General features: G+C 36.5%; 1 long non-coding RNA gene and 2 other non-coding genes across 5 annotated transcripts; 2 read left to right on the forward strand and 1 right to left on the reverse strand.

Annotated features, from left to right (window-relative positions):
* Positions 1 to 682: 682 nt before the first annotated feature.
* Positions 683 to 786, forward strand: LOC127899559 (small nucleolar RNA R71). Its single transcript, XR_008051437.1, has one exon. It is a non-coding gene; the product is annotated as a small nucleolar RNA R71 (small nucleolar RNA).
* Positions 787 to 11,833: 11,047 nt separating this feature from the next.
* On the forward strand, positions 11,834 to 11,937 carry LOC127899560 (small nucleolar RNA R71). The gene has a single exon (XR_008051438.1). It is a non-coding gene; the product is annotated as a small nucleolar RNA R71 (small nucleolar RNA).
* A 5,368-nt stretch (positions 11,938 to 17,305) lies between these two features.
* Positions 17,306 to 20,701, reverse strand: LOC102625154 (uncharacterized). Of its 3 annotated transcripts, XR_008050824.1 has the most exons (3): positions 19,039 to 20,701; positions 17,687 to 18,951; positions 17,306 to 17,604 (listed from the first exon to the last, which is right to left on the reverse strand). It is a non-coding gene; the product is annotated as an uncharacterized LOC102625154 (long non-coding RNA). The 3 variants fall into 3 exon arrangements; XR_373094.4 differs by having other exon boundaries at positions 17,306 to 18,951; XR_008050825.1 differs by having other exon boundaries at positions 17,306 to 18,961.
* Positions 20,702 to 20,977: the final 276 nt, after the last annotated feature.

Here is a 20,977-nt window from a genome sequence, read left to right on the forward strand (position 1 = left end):
GAGGCTTGAAACTGATTGAGCTTGTGAGTTGAAGCCCGCTCTCAATTCATTTCGTAGTCCATCAATGGTGCGGTTCTGTTGCTCAATCGTGGAGTGAGTAACATTCCTAAAATTCTGGAATGCATCCTCCCATGGTCTAGGTTGAGAGTGGTTCTGGTTCTGATTGTATGGTCTAAATGGTGGCTGAGAGGCTTGAGGATTTTGTGGAATTGGTGGAGCTGGAGCTATTGGTCCATTCTGTTGGAATCCTTGAGACCATGAAAAATTGGGGTGGTCTCTCCATCCAGGGTTATATGTGTTGGAGTATGGGTTGTAATTTGATGGCTTTCTCATTACACCTATGGCATTGGCTTGATCTGAGTATGAGTCATGGTCATGTGGTTCTGTTGATTTAGCAATCGATAATGATGCTATTTGTCGAGCAAGACCTTCAACCATCTCCTTGACTTCTTTGATTTCTGAATTTGATTCGCCAATTTGAACCTCATTCACTCCTTTAATTCTTCTAGTATTCCTGAGTGATCGACTCCGTTGTTGGGAATTATCTGCTTGTCGCTGGAAGAATTCCCAAATTTCTGATGCACTTTTTGACATTAGCTCTCCTCCACTTGTTGCCATTAGCCATTCTTGCACATTCGGCAATAATCCCTCCAAAAAGTATTGGCATTGGTGCCATTTCTCGTACCCATGATGTGGACACTTCAAGAGTAGCCCATTGAATCGCTCCCATGTTTCGAAAAATTGCTCGTCCTCTCTCTGGGTAAACTCCGAGATTTCCCTGCGAATAGCATTGGTTTTATGTACTGGGAAATATTTATTCAAAAATTTTGTAACCATTTGTTCCCATGATGCAATGCTATTAGCAGGCAATGTATTAAGCCATGAACGAGCCCTATCCTTTAAAGAAAATGGGAATAGTCTAAGTTTAACATCATCGTCTGAAAAATTTTCATATTTAAAAGTTTGACAAATGGCATGAAAATCGTTCAGATGATTATATGGATCCTCATTTTCTAGGCCATAAAATGTGGGGAGACAATTTAGCACACTAGGTTTTAGTTCAAAGCTCCTAGCAGCTACATTAGGGTATCTTATGCATGATGTGCTCAAATTAGCTAAAGGACTGAAGTAGTCCTTAAATGGCCTCTCTTGTGGTTGCAAATCCATTTCAAATTTATTTTTAATGTGCTTTTGTGTGCGAAGTGTTTTTTCTAATTCAAGGTCTATAGGTTCAAGATTAGGTAATAATGACCTACGACCATGCATGCAAAATAAATAAAATAAAAATAAAGATGCAAACAAAACAAAAAATAAAGATGGGAACAAAACAAATAAAAATAAAGAAAATGGAGAAATTACGATACTAACCTTATTGCGCTATTACAACCTTTCTATAAAAATACACAAAAATAAATACGTGAAATAAATTAACTAAAAATTAAATTAATAAAATAAACAAAAAAAATTACAAAGAAAATTAAATTGAAAATTAAATTACAGAATTTTAAAGAAGAGAAAAAGGAAAGAAATACTAACCTTTAAATGTAAATTCACTTTTTTTTCTTTTTTTTTTTAATAATAAAAAAAATACAAGAAAACAAATAAAAGAAATTATTCACAAAAATTAATTCTATGAATTAAAATTACTTACCTCCCCGGCAACGGCGCCAAAAACTTGTTGTGCAAATTTTAATGTACTCGCAAGCGCACGAATCTATTGTAGTATAGATCTATGGTGACGAGTGTCGATCCCACGAGGAGGTGGATTTTAATTGTGTAGAATTAATTTTGTAAATGGGTTGTTGGATTTATGGTGGAAATGATTTGGTATATGCTAAAACTTAAATTAAAATGGCGAGAATAAATTCTAAAATTGGAATTGCAATGGCGAGAAGAAATTGAAGAGAATTCTATTGAATTGACGTACTTGGGTATCTGGATCCGTATCAACATGCATCATGGGCTAAATAATCCGTATTAATGCCAATTAAATCATGAGGGGGGAATCCACACCTCATGAACCACGCTCTAATCAATATGGTGCTAAGGGCTTATCGTGCCAAATAATAATAACCTTGTACTAGAGGGCCGGTGTAACCAAGGCGGTATCTAGACAAGACTATTATTATTTGTCGACGAGAAGTCAAAACATCCACAAAAATTAGAGGGGAAGAGAAAATAAATTTACCAAATTAAGCCCATGACACATGTTGAGACTTCACCTTCAACCCAAGCTTGAAAGAAAATTAGCCACTCATAGTTGAACTAGGGGCAAAATGGGAATTTATTAAAATACGAGGAAAATACAAGATGGAGAGGGAATTACAGAAAATGGATCCCAAAAATGGATTCAGAGATATCAAATTAGGGGGGGGAGGCCCCCTTTTTATAGATACATGGAGTAAATCATGGCCATCGGATTAAAAATAGTTTGGACGCTCAGGATTGCGCCACGTCATCAGTCAACAGTCCACGGTTTGACCACGCGGATGAACAGTAACACGGTTTGACCCGGATGAACAGTAACGCGGTTTGGTTGAAAATAATCCTGTGTGATGCATGCACCGTACGCGAGATTTTTCGTCCACTGATATGCTGCCACGTCACCATCAACAGTACATAAGAATTTTAGTCCAACAGGATCGTGACACCTCATCAGTCAATGCCACATCATCGGTCAATGCCACGTCATCATCCGTCTATGTGAACAGTGTCGTGAACAGTAACGTATACAGTATCGTACACGTGAATAGTACCGTACATGTGAATAGTGCCATTTTTCCTTTTATGCTCCTCCTAAGGTTTTCGACCGTCCTGAGTTCAAAAGTGATGTCCGTTTTGCCGTCTGATCTCTCCTTTATTGTGAAATGACTATAATGCCCCTAAAATACATAAATTACTTAATTAAAATAAAACACACGTAATTAAATCATAAGAATGTTAAATACATAAAAGTAAGGGTTGTTAGTAAGACTTGAAATGTAAAATGACGGTTTTCTCCTTTATAAATATGCATTTTCTAACACTCAACACACCCCCCAACCAGCTTATTGCTAGTCCCTAGCAAATAAAGCGAAAACAAAATTCAAATTCAAAATAATTTTTTTTTTTTTGTTTTAATAGAAACACTCGTATTTATTCCATCAGATTAATGATAGCAATCAAATAAAAGTATAAGCATTATCTCCAGTCTAAAGCAACATCACACCCACATCAACCATCCACATGAATTAGCCCAGTAGACTTTGTTTTAGCTACTCTCAAGAATGACATGTCAAACCCCAAAATCTCACTGGAAGTAGTGACACTCTCACAAATAAATTAATCCCAATAAAAATAGTCACTCCAATGAATGGTAATTGAGAGAGAAAATAATAAAGAAGTGATATCACATGCTCTCACCAAGATGAAATAAATATGCCCTCAGCTTAGAAATAATACGATCTCAAGTCAAATAAAATGTTAGTCAACCCACTTTATTTATCTTTTTTTTTTTTTTTAATTATGCATCACTACATCTTTTTAGCCCATATAACTAGCTTCTACTTCAAACTATAGTTTCCTAAAATCAAGAAGGACTTTTATTAGGACGAAACGTAGGCTAGGGACATGGCTAACAAAGAAGGAAAATAAGGAAAACAAAGTGTATGTTTGAGAAAAATGCAGAGAATTTTTTTTTTTTTTTTTTTTTTTGGGAGTTGCAAGGGGGGTTTCACCTTTTTTTTTTTTTTTGAAACAACAACTTTTGTTTTTGTTTTTGTTTTTTTTTTTTTTGTTTTTTTTTTTTTTTTTGCTTTTATTTGGCATAACTTCACTGAACAAAATAATTATTTACATTTTCTCAAACATACATAGGTGATGGAACTTATAAGATATCAGGTAATACTCCAAATCGGAGTGGGTCAAGATGATAAGTTGACAAAGAAAATGTTTTTTTTTTTTTTAAAGGCTCAAAAGGGTTAACTATGGATATTAAATAAAAGGGATGGCTTGAAAGGCTCAAACGGATCAAAGATGGCCTCTCCATCGTCTTTTAGGGCTCTAAATAATTTTCCATATCTACTAGTTAGATGGGCCTCCAAATGTAGCAACACATTCTTTTTTTTTCTTTTTTTTTTCTTTTTTTTTTTACCATTTTTTTTAAAGGGTTAACTTAAAAGAAATGTAGAGATCGTGTATAAAATAATAAACTGCTAAGCTGTATAGAGAATGGGCAAAAGGGTTACTCTCCAAGAAAATGATAGGCTCAACAACTCACTTGGCACTTATTTATGACATGTTCATTCCTTCAAGCAACTCATATTTGTCTCCGACATCAACATGTAAAGTAGCAAACATAGCGTAACATCACTTAAGACCAAAGATAATACAAATAATAAAATTTGAAATTAATCATGTCATCCAATGTTAAAACAAATAACACAAATATTTTTTTTTTTTTTTTTTTAACAACATTCTACCCCCCAACCTATTCTAAACATGAAAGAAAAATATGTATGCAGGAATGTGAAAATGATGTAGAAAAATTTATTAGAAATTTTTTTTTTTTTTTTAACTAAGAAGATGCGTTTCTAGAGGCACTACACTCCATATTCAGCCATCTTTGACTCAAAAGTTGGAAAATGTATATTTATAGAGGAGAAATTAAAGAAGAAAAATAAACATAAACACATAATAAAGAAAAAGAAAATGTCTGAAATTAAATTTTTTTTTTTTTTTGAATTTTTTTTTTTGAATTTGTTTTTAAACAATGAAGATGCGTTTCTAGAGTAACTACACTCCATATTCAGCCATCTTCAACACAAAAAGTTAGCAACAGTTAGTTTCTACAACAAAAAATTAGTAAAAACTTAACCAAAATTCCACAATTGTCGACTATTCCCTCCCCCCAACCAGAACGAAACATTGTCCTCAATGTTTGAAATGAAAGAAGTAGAGTTTAGAAGACATCACCTGGGTGGTGCAACACAGAAGAAAATATTTACAGGCGGAGAGTTAAATCTAATTTGTACTTCTTACTGCGGCTACTGTTACCATCATTATTTGGACGCTCCAACACAAAGGTCCAGGGGTCTGGCTCCGGTCGATAAGCTTGTAACATATCAAGTAGCTCATTAGCAGTGTGAGCACAAATAAAGAGTTTTTTCGCATTAGAGGGAATGAAATAGTTTTTTATTGCATGGTTAAGAAATGCGATAAAGCCATCATAAAAGTTATTGACATTTAACAAACCGATGGGTTTCTGGTGGATGTGCAGATGGGCCCAAGATGCTAGTGTCATAAGTGCCTCTAGTGTTGCAAGATCTCCTGGAAGGAAAACAAAAGCATCAGCATGATTAAGCATTTCAGTTATTCTTTCTTGCATACCTGAGACGACTAACTCTTCTCCAGTTGATGAGTCAGGCGAACTGCCCAATGGTTTTAGGACTCTTGGGATGATGCCTAACACTTGACTTCCTCTGATAAAAGCTGCTTCGGAGACCATTTTTGATAACCCTCGGTTACCTCCTCCATACACCAAATGTAAATTTCTCGCTGCTATGCTTCGACCAAGATCTATGGCTGCCTCAACGAACTCTTTATGTTTGCCATAGGTAAATCCAGAAAGCACACAAATGTTCTTGAATTGTCTATTGGGAGTAGCTGCCATTGGAATATTTCTCAAAAACAATTTGTGAGTGTTTGACAAAAGAAATCACATTTAAGAGTCTTGGTGATAGTGGGTCACAGCTGTGAATGAGGTAACATGTTAGTGTCAAATAACGCATGAAGCACATGGCTCGCGAGTCAAAAAGAAAACAGTAAAAAGGAAAAAGCAAACAGTAATAAAATTATTAAAGACAATAATGCAAACAATAAAACAACAGTAAAATGAAATAAAATAACAGTAAAGTAAAAGGATATTTACACGTAGTTGCGACTGTGGCTCACATCTTCCTCTGGTTTTACGTCCAGAAACGGCTTGAACGCCCTCTATGGGTCGAGGATAGGCTTCCCATCCAGTTTTCTTATAAACAGGCAAACAGGGTCGTTTATAGTCAGATTCCCGAGACTATATCGTGCATGCTCTTTCTGGAATAATGGCCATAACTGGAGAATTGCTCCTTGCACATATCCACTGGGATGCGTTTCAAGAGACAAAAGGATATCATCCAATGACTCCTTATTCAAGCCATCCCTAATGAATTGAATCTTATCTTCCCTGTTATCAGACACCATTCCTAAAGAACATGGGTTTTTATTGCAACTCATTCTGGCACACTTATGACAAGCAACAGAAATTCTTCGAGCTCGTCGTTTTCTTGCATAATTTCCTTTACCACAACCAGGCATGTATGCAATAAATTTTGGAGGTAACTCACCTGCCGATCGTACTTTAGCCTCGATTAACCAACGGATGTCAGCAGGTATGTTATTCCTCATGAATAATCGCATGCGTTCGGACCGAGCTTTATAGATCGTAAGGAGGGCATTCTGAGGAAGTGAAGGGAATCGCTTGTGAAGCTTCGCTAGAATCTCGTTTCTGTCCATACCTTCGCCTCAGAATATCAGTTATTATGGGAAACTGAAGTAACCGACTTGATTGTCACGGAGTACCGTTATCCGCCACTTCACTGGGGTAACAAACTAAAGCACACAAATAGAAAAACAAATTAAAACACACAAAGAAAATTAAAATCGTCCTCTTATTGAATTTACCTCAAGCTCCAACTGGATGTCGTAAACACTTCTCTCAATGTCTCTGAGTTGGCTTTCTAAACCCTCAACATAGGCTACTAACTCTGGTGGTTGTAGAGCCCAAATGCGTTGTGTTTTACAAAATTGAATCTGTCTTTTGAGATGAGTTTTGACACGTTGAAGTGGTTTAAGAATGTTCAGGAGGAACGGTCTAAGTATGAGACTCATGATTAAAAATGATAAGAGAAAACTTAATGGTAAAATAAACACACTTATGCAAAAACAATTTCAATTAGCAAAAGAATAATAATAAAAAGAAAGAAAGAAAAATCAAATCAACGAGAAGAAAAAAAAAAATCAATTCAAATTTGGTGGGTCACTCAAATTTATTTCGGTGTCTTCTTCATGTGGTTGGTACTCTAGATATGGCTTTAATCTTTGACCATTAACTTTAAACGTTACACCATTCTTTGGGTCTTTAATTTCAATTGCCCCATGTGGAAAAACAGTATGAACAATAAATGGGCCAGACCAACGAGAGCGTAACTTACCTGGGAATAGGTGCAAGCGAGAATTGAATAAAAGCACTTTCTGACCTGGAGTGAACGATTTTCTCATAACGTGCTTGTCATGGAAGACTTTCATTCGTTGCTTGTAAATCTTGGCATTTTCGTACGCGTCATTGCGAATTTCTTCAAGTTCTGCCAGCTGTAATCTTCTTTCTGAGCTGGCTTGCTGCATGTCAAAATTGAATTTCTTGATGGCCCAATATGCACGATGCTCGAGTTCCACAGGTAGGTGGCAAGCTTTTCCATACACTAGCCTGTAGGGTGACATCCCAATCGGGGTCTTGAAAGCCGTTCTATATGCCCATAATGCATCATCAAGTCTTAATGACCAATCTTTCCTGTCTGGCCTCACCGTCTTTTCTAATATGTGCTTTATTTCTCGATTAGAGATCTCAACTTGGCCACTGGTTTGCGGATGATACGGGGTCGCCACTTTGTGTGTGATTGAATACTTTGTCAAAAGTGCTTTGAATGCTTTGTTACAAAAGTGGGCACCACCATCACTGATTATTGCTCGAGGGAATCCAAAGCGTGAAACAATGTTGCTTTTCAAAAATGCTATCACCACCTTGTGATCATTGGTCCTACAAGGAATTGCTTCTACCCATTTTGAGACGTAGTCAACACCAACCAATATGTATTGATGGCCAAAAGAAGGGGGAAAGGGTCCCATGAAGTCGATACCCCATACGTCAAAAATCTCAACCACTAAAATTGGATTTAGTGGCATCATGTTCCTTCGTGTAATGCTCCCCATTCGTTGACACCTATCACATGAAGAACAAAAAGTGTAAGCGTCTCGAAATAGTGTTGGCCAATAGAAACCACATTGTAAAACTTTAGTCGCTGTTTTCTTAGCACTGAAATGGCCTCCACAAGCTTGTTCATGGCAGAATGAAAGGATATTCTGAATTTCATTTTCTGGGACACATCGTCTAACAATTTGGTCTGCACAATACTTGAACAAATACGGGTCATCCCAAAAGAAATTCTTTATTTCCGCAAAGAATTTGATCTTGTCTTGCTTGGTCCAATGCTCTGGAAGTTTACCTGTAACAAGATAATTAACTATATCAGCATACCAAGGTAATACTTCCACACTCATTAATTGTTCATCTGGAAATGACTCATTTAATATTAATGGCTCTGTAATTGTGTCAAAGTGAAGACGAGAGAGATGGTCCGCCACAACATTTTCTGACCCTTTCTTATCTTTGAATTCCAAGTCAAATTCCTGCAAAAGTAACACCCAACGAATTAGTCTAGCTTTTGCATCTTTCTTTGTGAGAAGATATTTAAGAGCAGCATGATCTGTGAACACAATTATTTTACAACCAATGAGATAAGATCGAAATTTTTCCAATGCAAACACTACTGCTAGCATTTCTTTTTCAGTAGTTGAATAGTTCAACTGTGCATCATTCAATGTCATACTAGCATAGTAAATAACGTGGGGAATTCGATCAACTCTTTGTCCTAATACTGCTCCTACTGCATAATCAGATGCATCACACATGAGCTCAAATGGTAAGTTCCAGTTTGGGGCCTGAATGATGGGTGATGATGTCAACAATTGCTTTAATTTTTCAAAAGCCATAAGACATGAATCATTAAAGATAAAAGGTACATCCTTAGCAAGTAAATTGCATAAGGGTCTAGAAACTTTGCTAAAATCTTTAATGAAACGTCTATAGAAACCAGCATGCCCAAGGAAAGATCTTACTTCTCTGACTGTTTTAGGTGGAGGGAGATTAGAAATGAGATCCACCTTGGCTTTGTCAACCTCAATACCTTTGCTCGAAATGATGTGACCGAGAACAATACCTTGTTTTACCATAAAATGGCATTTCTCCCAATTTAAGACCAAGTTCTTCTCGATACATCTCTGCAGAACTAGTGTTAGATGATGTAAACATTGATCAAACGAGTCACCAAAGACAGAAAAGTCATCCATAAAGACTTCAAGGAATCGTTCAACCATATCAGAAAAAATGCTCAACATGCATCGTTGAAATGTAGCAGGTGCATTACATAATCCAAATGGCATTCTCCTATATGCAAATGTGCCAAAAGGGCAAGTGAAAGTAGTTTTCTCTTGATCTTTTGGTGCTATGGGAATCTGATTATATCCTGAGTAACCATCTAGAAAGCAATAAAATTCATGGCCTGCTAATCTATCAAGCATTTGATCAATAAATGGTAAAGGAAAATGGTCTTTACGTGTGACAGAATTCAATTTTCTATAATCAATGCATACACGCCATCCTGTAGTCACTCTAGTGGGTATCAATTCATTATCAGCATTGGTAACTACTGTGACTCCTAACTTTTTAGGGACAACTTGTACAGGACTGACCCATGAACTATCAGAAATTGGGTAAATGATACCTGCATCTAATAGCTTAAGGACCTCAGTTCTAACAACTTCTTTCATGTTAGGATTTAACCGACGTTGCATCTCCCTAGTAGTTTTAGCATTTTCATCAAGGTGAATGTAATGCATGCAATCTACTGGGTTTATACCTTTAATGTCTGCTATGGTCCATCCTAATGCTCCTTTGTGCTCTTTTAAAACATCCAACAACTTACCTTTTTGTTCGTCATTGAGGGATGCTGAGATGATTACCGGTAGAGTACTTTCTTCTCCCAAAAACGCATATTCCAAAGTGTTGGGCAATGGTTTGAGCTCGAGTTTCGGTGGTGATTCTGATGATGGAATGAGTTGCTTCTCTGATGGTGCTAGTTGCTCAACTCTTGACTTCCATTTATTAGTGTCCATAGATGGTGTTGAGTCAAGCAGGGCATTGACCTCATCGACCGATCTGTCAATATCAAAATCCAAACCAAAGTGAGTTAAACATGTTTGTAAAGGATCACTAAGGTTTGAAACAAAAGTGTCATCAACTAATGCTTCTATTAAATCCACATCAACAATTCCATCATCTGCATTGTGAGGTTGTTTGGCAATGTTGAAGATGTTCAGCTCCATAGTCATGTTGCCGAAAGACAACTGCATATTTCCAGTCCTGCATTGAATGTGAGCATCCGCAGTTGCCAAGAAAGGTCGGCCTAGAATAATGGGGATGTGCTTCCTTGAATCCTGTATTGGTTGAGTGTCAATTACAATGAAATCAACAGGAAAATAAAATTTGTCTACCTGGATAAGCACGTCCTCCACAATACCACGAGGTATTTTTGTGGACCGATCTGCAAGTTGTAACACCACTGGAGTTGGGTGTAATTCTCCCAGTCCAAGTTTCACAAACACAGAGTAAGGCAATAAATTTACACTAGCTCCTAAATCCAACAAAGCATTCTCAATTGTGTGGTTCCCTATACTACATGAGATAGTGGGGGAGCCTGGGTCTTTGCATTTTAAAGGAATTTTATGTTGGAGTATAGAACTAACGTTTTCTGTTAAAAATGCCTTCTTTTGAACATGCATGTTTCTCTTTTTAGTACACAAATCTTTAAGAAACTTGGCATAAGATGGAACTTGCTTTATAGCATCAAGTAAAGGGATGTTAACACTTACCTGTTTGAAGATTTCGAGAATCTCACCTGTAGATTTTCCCTTTTTTCCTTTCGCTAACCTCTGAGGAAATGGAGCTTTGGGAACGTATTCTCGTGGGTTGGCTTCTTCTCTCTCCTCCGGTGGTGAGTCCTCAACGTTCACAGGTACAATTTGATTTTCCTTTGTCACCAGCATCTCCACTTTGTTGTCGATTTCTTTTCCTTTTCGCAAGGTCATTATTGCTTTGACCTCTCCATGCTGCTGTGGTGAACTGGTACTCGCTTCATGCACTCCTTTAGGATTAGGCACTGGTTGACTTGGAAATTTTCCTTTCTCAACAGTCATTGCCAAGGTCTGAACTGAAGAAGCGAGTTGTCCCACCATCTTCTCGAGGCTTGAAACTGATTGAGCTTGTGAGTTGAAGCCCGCTCTCAATTCATTTCGTAGTCCATCAATGGTGCGGTTCTGTTGCTCAATCGTGGAGTGAGTAACATTCCTAAAATTCTGGAATGCATCCTCCCATGGTCTAGGTTGAGAGTGGTTCTGGTTCTGATTGTATGGTCTAAATGGTGGCTGAGAGGCTTGAGGATTTTGTGGAATTGGTGGAGCTGGAGCTATTGGTCCATTCTGTTGGAATCCTTGAGACCATGAAAAATTGGGGTGGTCTCTCCATCCAGGGTTATATGTGTTGGAGTATGGGTTGTAATTTGATGGCTTTCTCATTACACCTATGGCATTGGCTTGATCTGAGTATGAGTCATGGTCATGTGGTTCTGTTGATTTAGCAATCGATAATGATGCTATTTGTCGAGCAAGACCTTCAACCATCTCCTTGACTTCTTTGATTTCTGAATTTGATTCGCCAATTTGAACCTCATTCACTCCTTTAATTCTTCTAGTATTCCTGAGTGATCGACTCCGTTGTTGGGAATTATCTGCTTGTCGCTGGAAGAATTCCCAAATTTCTGATGCACTTTTTGACATTAGCTCTCCTCCACTTGTTGCCATTAGCCATTCTTGCACATTCGGCAATAATCCCTCCAAAAAGTATTGGCATTGGTGCCATTTCTCGTACCCATGATGTGGACACTTCAAGAGTAGCCCATTGAATCGCTCCCATGTTTCGAAAAATTGCTCGTCCTCTCTCTGGGTAAACTCCGAGATTTCCCTGCGAATAGCATTGGTTTTATGTACTGGGAAATATTTATTCAAAAATTTTGTAACCATTTGTTCCCATGATGCAATGCTATTAGCAGGCAATGTATTAAGCCATGAACGAGCCCTATCCTTTAAAGAAAATGGGAATAGTCTAAGTTTAACATCATCGTCTGAAAAATTTTCATATTTAAAAGTTTGACAAATGGCATGAAAATCGTTCAGATGATTATATGGATCCTCATTTTCTAGGCCATAAAATGTGGGGAGACAATTTAGCACACTAGGTTTTAGTTCAAAGCTCCTAGCAGCTACATTAGGGTATCTTATGCATGATGTGCTCAAATTAGCTAAAGGACTGAAGTAGTCCTTAAATGGCCTCTCTTGTGGTTGCAAATCCATTTCAAATTTATTTTTAATGTGCTTTTGTGTGCGAAGTGTTTTTTCTAATTCAAGGTCTATAGGTTCAAGATTAGGTAATAATGACCTACGACCATGCATGCAAAATAAATAAAATAAAAATAAAGATGCAAACAAAACAAAAAATAAAGATGGGAACAAAACAAATAAAAATAAAGAAAATGGAGAAATTACGATACTAACCTTATTGCGCTATTACAACCTTTCTATAAAAATACACAAAAATAAATACGTGAAATAAATTAACTAAAAATTAAATTAATAAAATAAACAAAAAAAATTACAAAGAAAATTAAATTGAAAATTAAATTACAGAATTTTAAAGAAGAGAAAAAGGAAAGAAATACTAACCTTTAAATGTAAATTCACTTTTTTTTCTTTTTTTTTTTTAATAATAAAAAAAATACAAGAAAACAAATAAAAGAAATTATTCACAAAAATTAATTCTATGAATTAAAATTACTTACCTCCCCGGCAACGGCGCCAAAAACTTGTTGTGCAAATTTTAATGTACTCGCAAGCGCACGAATCTATTGTAGTATAGATCTATGGTGACGAGTGTCGATCCCACGAGGAGGTGGATTTTAATTGTGTAGAATTAATTTTGTAAATGGGTTGTTGGATTTATGGTGGAAATGATTTGGTATATGCTAAAACTTAAATTAAAATGGCGAGAATAAATTCTAAAATTGGAATTGCAATGGCGAGAAGAAATTGAAGAGAATTCTATTGAATTGACGTACTTGGGTATCTGGATCCGTATCAACATGCATCATGGGCTAAATAATCCGTATTAATGCCAATTAAATCATGAGGGGGGAATCCACACCTCATGAACCACGCTCTAATCAATATGGTGCTAAGGGCTTATCGTGCCAAATAATAATAACCTTGTACTAGAGGGCCGGTGTAACCAAGGCGGTATCTAGACAAGACTATTATTATTTGTCGACGAGAAGTCAAAACATCCACAAAAATTAGAGGGGAAGAGAAAATAAATTTACCAAATTAAGCCCATGACACATGTTGAGACTTCACCTTCAACCCAAGCTTGAAAGAAAATTAGCCACTCATAGTTGAACTAGGGGCAAAATGGGAATTTATTAAAATACGAGGAAAATACAAGATGGAGAGGGAATTACAGAAAATGGATCCCAAAAATGGATTCAGAGATATCAAATTAGGGGGGGGAGGCCCCCTTTTTATAGATACATGGAGTAAATCATGGCCATCGGATTAAAAATAGTTTGGACGCTCAGGATTGCGCCACGTCATCAGTCAACAGTCCACGGTTTGACCACGCGGATGAACAGTAACACGGTTTGACCCGGATGAACAGTAACGCGGTTTGGTTGAAAATAATCCTGTGTGATGCATGCACCGTACGCGAGATTTTTCGTCCACTGATATGCTGCCACGTCACCATCAACAGTACATAAGAATTTTAGTCCAACAGGATCGTGACACCTCATCAGTCAATGCCACATCATCGGTCAATGCCACGTCATCATCCGTCTATGTGAACAGTGTCGTGAACAGTAACGTATACAGTATCGTACACGTGAATAGTACCGTACATGTGAATAGTGCCATTTTTCCTTTTATGCTCCTCCTAAGGTTTTCGACCGTCCTGAGTTCAAAAGTGATGTCCGTTTTGCCGTCTGATCTCTCCTTTATTGTGAAATGACTATAATGCCCCTAAAATACATAAATTACTTAATTAAAATAAAACACACGTAATTAAATCATAAGAATGTTAAATACATAAAAGTAAGGGTTGTTAGTAAGACTTGAAATGTAAAATGACGGTTTTCTCCTTTATAAATATGCATTTTCTAACACTCAACAGTCATAACCTGGAAGATCATTGGTGACAGTTCGTGATCTAACAAGCGTGGTGGTGACGGATCGTGATCTAACAGGAGTGGTGGTGGCGGATCGTGATCTAGGAGCCTAAATCACTTCAGCGGAAAAAGCCAACTCGGATTTTCAAGGTACGATTTCTAGAATACAAATTCTTATATATTATATGAGAGCGATCTTCAAAAGGTTTGATAAAAAATTTAAAAACCTAATTTTTCCCATCAGCAATAACCTCTTCGATAATCATCTTCCACAGCTAAATAATTTGAGAAAGCATTAGACACCATTCAGATGTACATCTCTATAAGAAACATATATTTGCAAGTTCTTAAGGAGCTCACACAATTACCTAAATGGAATTTTCCCTCAAAAAACGAAGTGAGGCCAGTCAGTCATAATTTGGGTTGGGGGAGATGAACTTGTTAGTTAGAACCACCTGGGTGTTGACTGGAACCTGGTCAATTATGGCAAGCAATGCAGCACGAGCTTGCTTTTAACGTATCCAGCCCTGAAAAGTATAATAATAGCAGGTGGACAACTGGGCCTACCAGTTGCTGCTACAAAGGTGGCTTGGGGAAAAGAATTATTGATGAACCATCAGATTGTTGTTATCCAAGGCATTTACCAATGTTACATCCGTGAGTTCTCCAGAAGACGAATTGACTTGAACCCAATCACTTTAAGTTCTCTTGCTTTATTGTGCAAAATTCACTACGTGGCATATGAACAAAAATCACCCAATTGAAAAAAATGAAAGTTTTTGAAATGTTGACTTGCAGTATGTTCTCAGTTTCTTTGAGATAAATCACTAAAGAAATTGGCAAACGTCACATATCTAAACATCTTCAATAAGCTGTGCATAAATCATTCATTTTTTACAGCAAGCAAATTTAATTTAGTAGGAAATTATAGTTCATTTGTTACAGCGATATTGCTTTTGTACTGCTACTGCACAAAGAATGCCCAGATCTTCTCATTCCTTGCTTCCATCACTCCCTTCCCCTGATTAAGTAAGCTATTTCCAAAAAGAAACCCCGTTCCTTGGAAAGCATATGTCAACAAGGCCATATATACGAACGTTTACTCAAACCAAACAATTTCTACTCAAAGAAAAGGCTAGTTACTACCTTTACGAGCAGCGGCCGAGGTGAATTCAGATCCTCAACTGCAACAGGACAGACCATAGATTGTGAACCAACTTCAAATGCCCATGTCGCCCCTCCCTCAGAGTTATCTTTTAAAAGCAAACCGCCCTCCTTTTTGATTAGCTGCAAGTTTAAGCAAGATGACTGCCTTAAAGTTATCTTAGACTCCTCTGTTTGATTTAGCTTGTGAACGTGCTTTGTCACACTTTGCAAGAACAGCATGTGCTTGATGGTACGTTCTAGAAGTGCATCTATGCTACATTGTTGAACCATTTCAAGGGAATAAAGAATAGTATCAGCATTAAAACATAAATTACTATTGACAAAATACAGATAAAATTAAAATTATTAGTGAAAAAAATGCAATTATTTTTGCCCTGTTTGGTAAAATTTCTCACAACTCTTTTACGCCCTCTTGAATCATCTAACGATCTTTGGGCCTTGGTCGAGGGTTCTCACCAGGTTGTAGTCTTTTACAATTTGATTTAGTTGTGTCATCATTTTTTTGTTATATGCAGTCGAGACAGTAGCATTGTGCATTTGTGCTTCACACTTTGACCCTGTTCTGCCCAAGAACTGATGGGGGACCCATATGTGGAACTATTTTGGGAACAATTTTCTCCATCATTCTTGCTATAGCCAAACTGAAAAGGATTGGATACCGCAGCCTCTGCCTTTTCCAAGGACTTAGTAAGGAAAAATAGCTCCACATGCACTAAGTTAGATATATTAACCTTGCCAGACGAGGGAGAAATAGTGGGAATAGAGGAGCAACTGATCTGTGTCAACATTGTCCTGCAAGAGACATTATCATCTGAGTTCTGCTTCAGGACAGTGCTAGTGATGCAGCGGAAGTTTAATGTTCAAAATATTCCGTTGATTCTAGAGAATACCGGAACAAAAGAACAACTAAATTCACGTTGATTCAAAAGAATATCGTGAATTTAGGGGTTAAGACTCGTTGATTCCGTAGAATACCAAGAATTAACTGTTCAAATACTCACAAAGAGATTTGAAAATTGAAATATTATTAAACTCAAAATTCTCCCCTTGTAAAAGCTACAAAAGACACTTATTTATACTAAGTAAGACTTATCCTAATATGATTAGAAAACCTATTTTAATAAGACTTATGCCTAAATTAGGAATATTACCCAAATAAGCAATACCTAAACAATAAGACTCTAAATAAGAAACCAAATTAAACTAGAATACAAATTAATTAAAATATTCCTAAATATTATACATTTAAATATAATTAGGATTTCTTCAATTTCTTGCTCTGCATCAGCTAGCCTTAGAGATCATAGCTTCTAATTAAAAATGCATGGTATATCCCAGAGAAGGAAGTGCATGGAAACCTGCACTCACACCAGGAGCATTCATAGACATTGAACTACTTTCACCCATATGTTATCCATCAGCAAGTAAATTATTCCAATTTGCGTTGAGGAGCTTATTCTTAAATCCAAACCCAAAAAATCAAACAAGTAATCCACTGAAGGTGGTTCCATGCTTCCTGATCAAAATCTAGCGACAACAAGATTTTGAAGTCATACATTTCCATAGTTAGATGTTTGGTAGTCGTTAACAAAACCAGGCATTTGCCCACTCAACATATGCTGATCAAGTTGAGTCAGAGGGTTGTTAAGAGTTTGAAACAAATCATCATCTACCCTTCCCTTTAATGAAGCTAGATTATTTGGAGTATGATTAGCATCTAAAAAACCATGTCTTTCATCACAGCCTCCTGAAGGCATGAAACTGGTGGTTGTATCCACCAGACTGTACAAAGAAACCTCCTCTTCAGATGAATTAGCTTTTTAATCGCAAAAGCATGAAGTTGAAAATAGACTTGTCTGATTACTGATCCCACCACGTAAGTCCCCCTTTACAAAATATTTTGTAGGAAGCAAACCTCTAACCAAGCACATAGAGGAAGTGATAAATGTCAACAAAAATTACTGGCGCCAAATACACAGATAAAGAGAAATCATGCATTTGGTACAGAGCCAATAAATAAATAAGTTTGAAAACGAACGGAGAGAAAGTTCAAGCTTTAGAGTACATAAATTTTGGCAACGATGGACTGAATTCTTAATATAAAGCATTCACCAAACTAACATAATTCCCCAATTTCCGATCAAAGAGAACACTAACAATCCAATAGAAAGCGAACGCTAAACAAACTCAGAGTACTAATAAGAAAGTGAATTGCAAGCACCCATCACAAATTGGAAGATGTTAAAAGCTATTACTCCTGTGAAACACAAAAAATCTGAAGATAATTAGAGCAGAAAATCAAATACAAAAGAGATGAAATGAGAAATAAAAATACTAACCACTTTAAGAAGAAGACTCGTTAGCTGAAGTTTTCTTAATGCCAGTTGAGTTTCTGACCATGTCACTGACTGCTGACAGCACTCCAGCAGTTATTGCCTGCGTTGGGTAATAAATATTCAAGCTTTCCTGAACTTTCTCAGCCACCAAGCAAAAAAATTATACACAAAAAAGAAAATCCATAATAGAGATTAAATAAAACAACAAAACAAATAAGAAAGAAGGGACCTTTGTTCCAGAAGGGGGTTGCTGAAGCTGCGTCAATTACTGTTGCAATCCTTTCTTTGCAGCTGTTCCCATTTTCTTTTAACTGCCGATAATAAAATGTCTTCCATAAAATAAAGACCTGCCCCATTAGTGTTTGAGGTCTCACATAACTAAAAATAAGTGACATATTCTTAAATAAATATGAAAAATATCTAGCAAAAAATGGAACAAATAGCCAACAATAAAAATATGCATAAGATAATAGGTAGTTAGAATGACTTGGGACATCCGATTGTATATGGTTAGGAACAGTAGATAAAAGCCAAAAAAAAAAAAAAGTTCTCCATTTGAATCGAAAAATATCCTCAAAATCACTTTTGCATAAAGAGCCATATAGGAAAGAATAGACCCCATTTTCCATTTCATGTGAACGAAATGATGAAAAACATAATAGAATCTTTAGCAGGCGCAGCATCATCCTGAATACAGCTCGAATTTGCAAAGTAATAAACCACAAGTAATGGTTACTTGACATTTCAGATTCTTGAGGCCCATCAGCAAGAACAAGAAGTTCTTGAACCTCATCTAAATATATAATATGCACAGTAAATTTCTTTTCTATGTAGAACAGAAGTTGAATACTGCCTAAGCTTAACAACTGAAAGAAGAGTGAAGATTTAACAATAATAGGGCAAATAGATGTTCTGATTGGAGGAGCCAGTGATAGGCTGATAGTTGCCCTTCTTCATGATTATGTCCAAAATCAGCTACAAATCATGGATGGCAGCCATTTCTTTTTCAAAGTCATCTCGATTAGTTGCTCTAGCAGCTTTCCAGAATGAACCTCTAAACTCCTCCGCAGAATACACCATCAAAGTTTGGCATATATATATTCCTTGCACAATATCTCATGGTAGATCTCAGAAAAACAAATTGAATTGCTTGAATTAGACCTTTTTGTCTATTTGATATTATAGTTAAAGCCTTCTCATTTTGAACGTTCATATGCTTTTCCAACAATCCCAAAAACTGTATCCAGTTATCCTTGCACTGATCACATCTGCAAAATACTAAAGGGAATATGTCATTGTTGGTGTCTAAAGGAACAACAGATAGAATAAAAATCCTTTTAAAAATGCTTGTGCACCTTGTAATTCTTGTTGAATCTTCTCTGTTGCATCGTTATTTTTTGTAAGGATAATATTGCTATAATCATGTAATCTTGCTTATGCTTAGCAAGATCACTGTCAGTTATTTGCAGAACCTGCTTTTCAGCCCTACAGAGCCTTTTCTTTGTGGTGCTAGTATTGAATCTCTTCCTTAATTCTTCTGACTTGGCTCCTGACCCAATTCTAAGATTGTTAATAATTGAACTATAAACCTTCTGAGAAACCCAATTGCTAGTTACTTCTGGATTTTTAAACACTGGCTTGTACTTGTGATCACCCCCTTTTAAGAGTTGTAATCTCAACTGATACTTTATCCACCAAAACAGATGCATGGAGATGCATGGATCCTCCACTTCCCAGCCTTTGTCTGTACATACAGTTGCAATATGGATCAACCATTTTTTTATCTATCCAATGCACATGAGTTTTGAATCGCATGATCTTTCAGCAATCTTGAAACTAGTTATACAATCAAACACTTGTCCAACTTGCAGCTTAATTTTGTCATATGTAGACATCTGAAAAATCCTCGCTCTCAAATCTTTTGCCGTCCTCGATACAGAATTTTCCTGATCATTCTCACTGTTGAGTGCATTATCCTCTCATTGCTTTCACTATCTGTAAAATAAACCATCAGATTCGCCAAGATCTGTAAAATAAACCACTTCAGACTCACTATCTGATTTTACAACATCACACACATCTTCATTAGTCTAACCAATAGAATCAACACTGTAAGCATCCTCATTAGCATCTTCATACACTTTATCACCCTTCCTTAAATTTGCATCACCGCTATATACTTGCTCAGTTTGCTGTGATTGAACTTCAGTGTACTTGTACCCACTCTCATAGCCATATGCCTTAAGGATCCTATTAACATCAATAAGAACATCATCATCACCGTATTCAAAAGTCCATGCCCATGGTCCAGCTGATGGTAGAGTATGTGGTGAGTTTCGGGACTCTTTGGTTGATTTTCCAATGGTTGGAGGGTATTATATATGTTCTTGGGAGGCTTAGGAAAAAGGCTCATCATAAACAGGGATGCTTAATTGAGGAGTACAAGGTGATAGTTGATGTTCAATGATAGTTTGATTGGGTGGTTGGGATTGTGAAGACCTGGTCTGGTTATTAAACAACCCTCTTTTTACTGGCGACAATGTGTCCATGGCTACAACATCCATGTCAAGCTTCAAAAAGTCAAATCCCTTCTCTAGTATAAGGCTCACAAGATTAATGTACTCCAAATCTTTTTTCAGATGCTTCCTTTCACTGGACCATAGGATGATAACTATAAGCTGAAAATTTTCATTGTCGTATTTATGCCTTGTAAACCTCTTCCAGCACATCATTTATAAGGCTCACCAAACTGAGGCATTCTGGATCACAAGCACCCACTTGTATCCCTCCTGCAAAAGTTAACCGAAACATGTAGTTGATGCATATTGAACATGCAAACCCAATCAAACACATTACCAACATTCTGAAGCCGTCCATGTTATCAGCAAATAAAACAGACATCGATGTTGTCGAAAAAAATAAAAGCAAAAAATAATCATATAACTACAATTTAATTTTATAGGCAAATTTCAATATCAACAGACACAATTACCATCCCACGATAATAATACAAATATGTCCTTTTCCACACATCCACATCATTACTGAATATGGAAAAAAAAAATTCTATTACTCTATAAAAATAAAAAGAATTAATTTAACCCATATTACAATAACTCATGAAAACACCATCAAAATTTCTTTGAAACTTCATTATTTGAAATAAAATAATGATAAGTTGAGAAACATACCAGAACAATATTAACTCAACTTGCTTCCGAAATTTATTTTGAGCTTTACCAACACTCTTCTTTGATCATTATTGTCTCTCAAGTTAGCTCATAGTGCAATTAA

Source organism: Citrus sinensis, chromosome 8, assembly GCF_022201045.2.
Source record: "Citrus sinensis cultivar Valencia sweet orange chromosome 8, DVS_A1.0, whole genome shotgun sequence".
Taxonomy (NCBI): domain Eukaryota; kingdom Viridiplantae; phylum Streptophyta; class Magnoliopsida; order Sapindales; family Rutaceae; genus Citrus; species Citrus sinensis.